The sequence below is a fragment of the Epinephelus fuscoguttatus genome, linkage group LG11 (assembly GCF_011397635.1).
Source record: "Epinephelus fuscoguttatus linkage group LG11, E.fuscoguttatus.final_Chr_v1".
NCBI classification, from domain to species: Eukaryota; Metazoa; Chordata; class Actinopteri; order Perciformes; family Serranidae; genus Epinephelus; species Epinephelus fuscoguttatus.
In genome coordinates this window covers 42,655,115-42,663,273 of record NC_064762.1, presented here as the reverse complement: position 1 = coordinate 42,663,273, position 8,159 = coordinate 42,655,115, and the positions used below count along the sequence as shown (strand labels likewise).

General features: G+C 41.3%; 1 pseudogene; it reads left to right on the top strand.

Annotated features, from left to right (window-relative positions):
• The first annotated feature begins 653 nt into the window (after positions 1 to 653).
• On the top strand, positions 654 to 7,712 carry LOC125896819 (THAP domain-containing protein 6-like; annotated as a pseudogene).
• The last annotated feature ends 447 nt before the right edge of the window (positions 7,713 to 8,159 follow it).

The following is an 8,159-nucleotide window of genomic DNA, read 5'->3' as shown; positions in this document are numbered from 1 at the left end:
TGGAAGGAAACAAAGAAACAAACAAAATTACAAAACTAAACCTGACTCCCTAAACTAACAAAAACAGGAGAAAAAGGGGATCAAAATAAATGGCAGTTTACCCCTACTGCTTCTTGACAATCTATACAAAAATACTATTACATAATGTAAGGAGTGCCGAAGCACAGCGAGGGGAACACGCTACTAACACAAAGACTGAATTTGCTAACAAGCAAAGCTAATAATCAGTACAAGCTATGAACTAACAAATCTCACAAAGGTCAAAATACACAGATCAAGCAAAATTCACAGAAAAGGCAATCGAGGAGGAGTGCAACACTGATCAGTGACAGCCCTCTACGCGGACTGAGGAGCACTGCTATTTGAAGTGGATCGGGCTTGTTGTCAGCTCATCAGGCTCGTTGACAGTTCATCTGCAGCTGCGGAGGACCAATGGCTGTCGGCGGGAGGCGGGATCTGTCAATGAGCAAAGATTGTACAACAAACAGGAGCACTCACTCGAACTAAAAAATAACGGACGAGGAAAACCCACGGCAAAAATACGAAGCATATAATATACAACACTAATAACACACACTAACGGCTGGGAGCCGTAACACCCAAAGACCGCCATCTTGAACCGGTCATCCTACCAAAGCAGCAGAAGATACAAGATGCCTGAGCACTGTGTGGCGTATTCCTGTTCAAATTGGCAGACTATTGAAAACAGGGCTCAGGGGATTACCTTTCACAAGTAAGATTGAACATTATTATTGGTTGCATTTTGTGAATACTGTCTTAATGTCCACCAGCGAAATCGTAGCCAGCTAACATTAGCTAGGCTATGTTTAGTGCTAGTGTTAACCCGGCTATGAAGACTAACTGAGACTTTATAAATCATATATTCCACTGACTTAGATTACAACTGACACAAGATTGCTATTGTAGAAATAAAACAAATATTACTGGTATAACGTTGACCAGCAAATTTTACACAGGTGGCACAGACTGTATTATTCACATGTAATATTTTCACCCTAACAAAAGTAAGGTACCTCTCATGTCTCATACCCACCCCACTTACTTAAAAATACAGACAACAGAACATCTGACTGTAGAATAGTTTGCAAACAAGCTTACTCACAATTTCAGCAGCTTTGGTTCATTATCAACAGATATGCATCAAAATAGGAGCTTTGTTGAAGAAAGGTTCTAAGAAATTTGAAAGAAGAAAATAGGAAGAAGAAGTAAATAGGAAAATAGGAATAATAGGAAATAGGAAGAAGAAGGAAGAAAATAAGCTTGACCTCCTTTGTAAAATGTTTTTGTGTAGACTCTTCCAAATCTCCCGTTTTCATTTTGAAGGTTTCCCAAAGACAAAGATGTGAGGAACAAGTGGGAAGTGGCTTTGAGGAGGTAAGGATTCACTGCAAGTGATTCATCCGTGCTTTGCAGTGAGCATTTTAAGCAGGACGATTTTGATAGGACAGGTCAGATTGTCCGACTCAAAGATGGTGTTATTCCATCCATCTTCAGCTTCCCGGTTCACCTCCAAAGAGTAGGTGTATCATCATAAGGCTATTAGCATTCATAAATGTAAATATTCTATTATCAATCACAGGGCAGGGTGAGATACTTATCAATCAATCAATTTCAATCAATTTTATTTATAAAGCCCAATATCACAAATCACAATTTGCCTCACAGGGCTTTACAGCATACGACATCCCTCTGTCCTTATGACCCTCGCAGCGGATAAGGAAAAACTCCCCCAAAAAAACCCTTTAACGGGGAAAAAAAACGGTAGAAACCTCAGGAAGAGCAACTGAGGAGGGATCCCTCTTCCAGGACGGACAGACGTGCAATAGATGTCGTACAGAACAGATCAGCATGACAAATTAACAGTAATCCACATGACACAATGAGACACAGAGAGAGAGAGAGAGAGAGAGAGAGAGAGAGAGAGAGAGATGCAGGTAATGACAGTAGCTTACAACAACATTGTTGAAAGTAATAATATTATAGGTATAGTTCTGGCTACTGTGGTATAATATGTTGAAAGTATGTATTAATATCTGGCAGTATACATGTGTGACAATAGTCATATGTGTATAATAACAGTAGAAGTATGACTAATGACTAATGATGGCAGCAGCAGCAGGAGGCATCTGGCAGGACCACGGCAGCAGCACAACCACACACGTCACGCTGTCCAGGCACTATTGCGATATGAGTTAATCTGAGAGACAGTGGAGCACGAAGGCTCCGGAGAAGAAGCCGAGTTAGTGACATCCAGAATGGCCGAGTTAGCAAGATGCAGTAATAGAATACCAGAGAGAGAGAGAAGGAGAGAAGGTGCCCGGTGTATTATAGCGGGGTCCTCCGGCAGACTAGGCCTAAGTCAGCCTAACTAGGGGCTGGTACAGGGCAAGCCTGAGCCAGCCCTAACTATAAGCTTCATCAAAGAGGAAAGTCTTAAGTCTAGTCTTAAATGTGGAGACGGTGTCTGCCTCCCGGACAGTAACAGGAAGATGATTCCACAGGAGAGGAGCCTGACAGCTGAAGGCTCTGGCTCCTGATCTACTTTTGGAGACTTTAGGGACCACGAGTAACCCTGCGTTCTCAGAGCGCAGTGTTCTGGTGGGATAATATGACACTATGAGCTCTCTAAGATATGACGGAGCTTGACCATTTAGAGCTTTACAAGTTAACAGTAGGATTTTAAATTCAGTTCTGGATTTTACAGGGAGCCAGTGCAGAGAAGCTAAAACAGGAGAAATATGATCACGTTTCTTAGTTCCTGTTAGTACACGTGCTGCTGCATTCTGAATTAGCTGGAGAGTTTTTAAGGACTTACTAGAGCTACCTGATAATAGAGAGTTACAGTAATCCAGCCTTGAGGTAAGCGTGGACCAATTTTTCTGCATCTTTTCGCGTCAGGATAGGCCTAATTTTTGCAATATTACGTAGATGAAAAAATGCAGTCCGTGAGGTTTGTTTTAAATGAGAATTTTAGGACAAATCTTGATCACTCCGAGGCTTCTTACGGTAGTGCTAGAGGCCAGAGCAATGCCATCTAGAGAAACTATGTCATCAGATAAAGAGTCTCTGAGTTGTTTGGGGCCAAGAACAATAACTTCAGTTTTGTCTGAATTTAACATCAGGAAATTGGTGCTCATCTAAGTTTTTATGTCTTGAAGGCAGTTATGGAGTTTAGTTAATTGATTAGTTTCTTCTGGCTTCATCGATAAATACAACTGTGTATCATCCGCATAACAATGGAAATTTATAGAGTGATTTCTAATGATGTTACCTAAAGGAAGCATATATAGAGTAAATAGGATTGGTCCGAGCACAGAACCTTGCGGAACTCCAAAACAAACTTTGGTACGTAAGGATGATTCATTATGGATGTCAACAAACTGAAAACGATCAGATAAATAAGATTTAAACAGCTCAGTGCAGAACCTTTTAGGCCAATTAAGTGTTCCAGTCTCAGCAGTAGAATTTGATGGTCAATAGTGTCAAATGCTGCACTAAGATCTAATAAAACAAGTACAGAGACAAGTCCTTTGTCTGAAGCAATCAGAAGGTCATTTGTAATTTTGACTAGTGCTGTCTCAGTGCTATGATGCACTCTAAATCCTGACTGAAATTCCTCAAATAAATTATTATCATGGAGAAAATCACACAGCTGGTCTGCGACTACTTTCTCAAGGATCTTTGACATAAAGGGAAGATTAGATATTGGTCTATAGTTGGCTAACACCTCTGGATCCTGGGTGGGCTTTTTTAGTAGAGGTTTAATTACAGCTACCTTAAAAGACTGTGGTACATAGCCTGTTAATAAGGATATATTGATCATATCTAATATATGAGTGTTAACTAAAGGAAAGACCTCCTTAAGTAGCCTAGTTGGGATGGGGTCTAAGAGACACGTTGATGATTTAGATGAAGAAATCAATGCGGTCAATTCTTGAAGAGAAATTGGAGAGAAGCAATCTAAATATATATTAGGTTTTACAGCTGTGTTTGAGGTTAGATAGGTACTATCTGAGGACAGGAGGTCATGAATTTTGCCTCTAATAGTTAGAATTTTGTCACTAAGAAAGCTCATAAAATCATTACTGCTAAGGGCTAAAGGAACACAAGGATCAATAGAGTTTTGACTCTCAGTCAGCCTGGCTACAGTGCTGAAAAGAAATCTGGGGTTATTCTTGTTTTCTTCTATTAATGCTGAGTAATAGTTTGCTCTGGCATTGCGGAAGCCCCTCTTATAAGTTTTGAGACTGTCTGTCCAGATCAAATGAGATTCGTCCAGTTTGGTTAATCGCCAATTCCTTTCAAATTTTCGAGATATTTGTTTTAACTTACGGGTTTGAGAGTTATACCAAGGAGCGAACTTTCTTTGCTTTTTTACCTTCTTTTTAAGAGGAGCTACAGAGTCAAGTGTTGTTCGCAGCGAGCCTACGGCGCTATCGACAAAATGATCAATGTCGGTACGGGAAACCTCTGTTACTGAGGGACTTGGCATTGAATTTAACGACGGAGTAATCTTTTCCTTAAATTTTGCGACAGCACTATCTGATAAACATCTAGTATAGTAACTGTTGCTGAGTGGCGTGTAATCGAGTAAAAAGAAATCAAAAGTAATAAGATAATGAACCGATAGCGAGGGATTCTGTGGAAAGACTTTTAGGTTATCAATTTCAATTCCATACGTGAGAACTAGATCGAGGGTATGGTTAAAACAATGAGTGGGTTCATGTACACCCTGACTGAAGCCAATGGAGTCTAATAATGAGATAAACGCGGTAGTCAGGGAGTCATTATCAACGTCAACATGAATGTTAAAATCGCCTACAATAATAACTTTATCTGATTTAAAAACTAAACTGGATAAAAACGCTGAGAATTCAGATACAAATTCAGAATACGGGCCAGGAGCACGGTACACTATAACAAATAAAAGTGGTTGTGAGGTTTTCCAGGTCGGATGTAAAAGACTAAAAATGAGACTTTCAAATGAATTATAATCTAGTTTAGGTTTAGGGCTGATTAACAGACTAGAGTTAAAAATGGCTGCAACTCCCCCTCCTCGGCCGCTGCCTCGAGGAATGTGGGTATTACTATGACTGGGAGGAGTGGATTCATTTAGACTAACATATTCATCTGGACACAGCCAGGTTTCAGTGAGACTGAGTAAATCAACATGATTATCTGATATTAATTCGTTTACTAACACTGCTTTAGATGATAGAGACCTGATATTTAACAGTCCGCATTTAATTCTCCTGTTTTGTCTTTCTGTCACAGAAGAGATTTTAATTTTTATGAGGTTGTTATGCACAACTCCTCTTTGTTTAATTTTAGATTTAAATAATTTAGGTGGTCAGGGGACAGACACCGTTTGTATAAAACTATGAAAACTATGGCTGGGTAACTGAACTAGAAGCTCAGAGAGGCGAATAGGACTGCGTCTCTGAGTCCTGATCTCAACTCTGGGTTGTCAGGGATTTAAATTACTAATAAAGTTTGCCAGGTTCCTAGAAATGAGAGCAGCTCCATCCAAAGTGGGATGAATGCTGTCTCTCCTAATAAAACCAGGTTTCCCCCAGAAAATTTGCCAATTATTAACGAAACCCACATCGTTTGCTGGACACCACCTGGACAGCCAGCGATTAAATGATGACATGCGGCTAAACATGTCATCACTGGTCAGATTTGGGAGGGGTCCAGAGAAAACTGCGGAGGCCGACATCATTTTGGCATATTCACACACTGAGGCAACATTAATTTTAGTGACCTCCGATTGGCGTAACCGGGTGTCATTGCCGCCGACATGAATAACAATCTTACTGAATCTACGTTTAGCTTTAGCCAGCAGTTTTAAATTAGATTCAATGTCGCCCGCTCTGGCCCCAGGGATACATTTGACTATGGCCGCTAGTGTTGCTAACTTCACGTTCCTCAGAATAGAGCTGCTAATAACCAGAGTTTTATACTCAGCGGGTGTGTCGCTGAGTGGGGAAAAGCGGTTGGAAACGTGAACAGGCTGGTGGTGAGCCGCGGGCTTCGGCTTGGAGCTGTGCTTCTGGTGAACCGTAACCCAACCTCCTGGCTGAACGGGAGTTACCGGAGGACAGTTAGCAGAGGCTACGGCTATGCGGCTCCACCGGCTACAGGGGGCTGGCTAACTACCGCAGCTACTGAATGGTTTTCCATGGTGCGGAGCCGCGCTTCTAATTCACTAAGCCTCGCCTCCAACGCAGCAAATAAGCTACACTTATTACAATTACCACTGTCGCTAAAGGAGGCAGAGGCATAACTGAACATTTGGCACACTGAGCAAGAAAGAGCAGAGGGAGAAGCCATCGCTAGCTGTAAAGCTAATGTAGCTACCAAGGCTAGTAATGTGCAAACAACAGCTAAGAGCTTAGCGAGAAGGTCGTAGAAAGGAGGAGAGCTATAAGTGCTTAAATAGAACCAGTGTGGGTTAAGACTGGAAGTAGACATTAAAGCAACTGAAGTGAGAAAACAGGCTACTAGAATTCACCAGAGCAATACAGAGACGCTGTCACAGAAACACCGGAAATGACACAACTTGCTTACCACAATACGTCAGCACGTCCACGAGGTGCAGACTTATCCCTGTATACTATATATATACGTATGTATATATATATATATATATATATATATATATATATATATATTTTATATTCTTTTTAAGTATTCTGCTTCTTCATTTTAGCTCATTTTAGCCGGAAAAGGGCAGCACTACGTCTACCTCCAGAAGAGCTGAAGAGAGCCTCTCCATGGCCTCTCAGGATGCCCCAGAAACTGCAACCTCACACCCACAACCTCAGCCTAATGATGTGAGTATTTCTACTTTAAACATCATATCATAATGGTCCTGGACATATTAAAATATCGCTTGTTTGCTGCCACTCATATTAAATTCACTCACAAATAAACCCATACACACACAATTGAAGACATGTTGAACATGCATTCCTGGCACACACACACACACACACACACACACACACACACACACACACACACACACACACGGTGCTGGCAGTGGCTTTGACAGGTGATGACTATAAGAAAGAATGTGGGCCATACACTAGTGGTGTCAAAGTGATGTGTGTGAAGTGAAACGTCACTCAAACCATGTTCATCCCTCTTTCTTCTATGATCACGGCTATGCCTTGCCTACTTCTCCTACCTCCCTTAAGACCAGACTCAATGAAGCCCTAGCAAGAGTGGAAAGTCTGGAGCGAGAGAAGAAGAATGCCATGGCCAGAGAAAAGAGGGCAAAGACCACAGTGAAGAGTCTTTCGGGGGATTTGAGGGAAAAGAACCTCATTAATGAAAAGTTCTCTCTCTCTATCTATATGAATTATATCGATACTCTCTCAGAGGGATCTTTTGAAGCAGCAGTGGGAGTCCATCAGCCCAAGCTTGTGTGTTTAGGAGACCCCAGTACAACAGCTCAGTACATCGTCGTGGCAAAGAATGACAAAGTCGCCATTCCACTTCAAGATGAAGTTTTAACATGTGCCATAAACAAGTTGTTCAAAATTTTATGGGTTTGCAATGTGGCATATCCTGTCCAACTCGAATTAGTCAATTGTTTCTTTGAGCATGTTTATGACATGCCCATCTCAGGTGGGAAGAGATCAAATGTTGTGGTGCTTATTACCAAGCTTCAGGCAGTGGCGTAAGTTGTGCTAGTGTCACCATTTGTTCAAGATTCTTTATCCAGACAGGCCGCTCACCCCAGAACATCATTTTATGACTCACTATTGGCGCATGATGATAAAGTTTGGCCCACTTTTGAAGTTATGGTGTTTGTGATTTGAGAGTGCATGGTCCCTAATTGGAAATTTTGTGATCCAGTGACAAAAAAATGACTATTCCAAATGCCTTTCCAGTCATGGTTGGATCTTTGGAAAAAGTGATCTGGTCATTGAAAATCTGAAAGCATTTGGCTGTTATATCGGCACTTGCAGCACAATCCATGTGGCTCACCCTGTCTGTTTGCTTGGTCAGACATATAAAACTGGCTGCGTACTTGCTTTAAACTGTGACTTAAGAGGGGAGCGTCTCTTTGGAGAGATTATACACATGGTTCCCAATTGTGACAAGAAAGAGGTGCTAATTTTTATTAG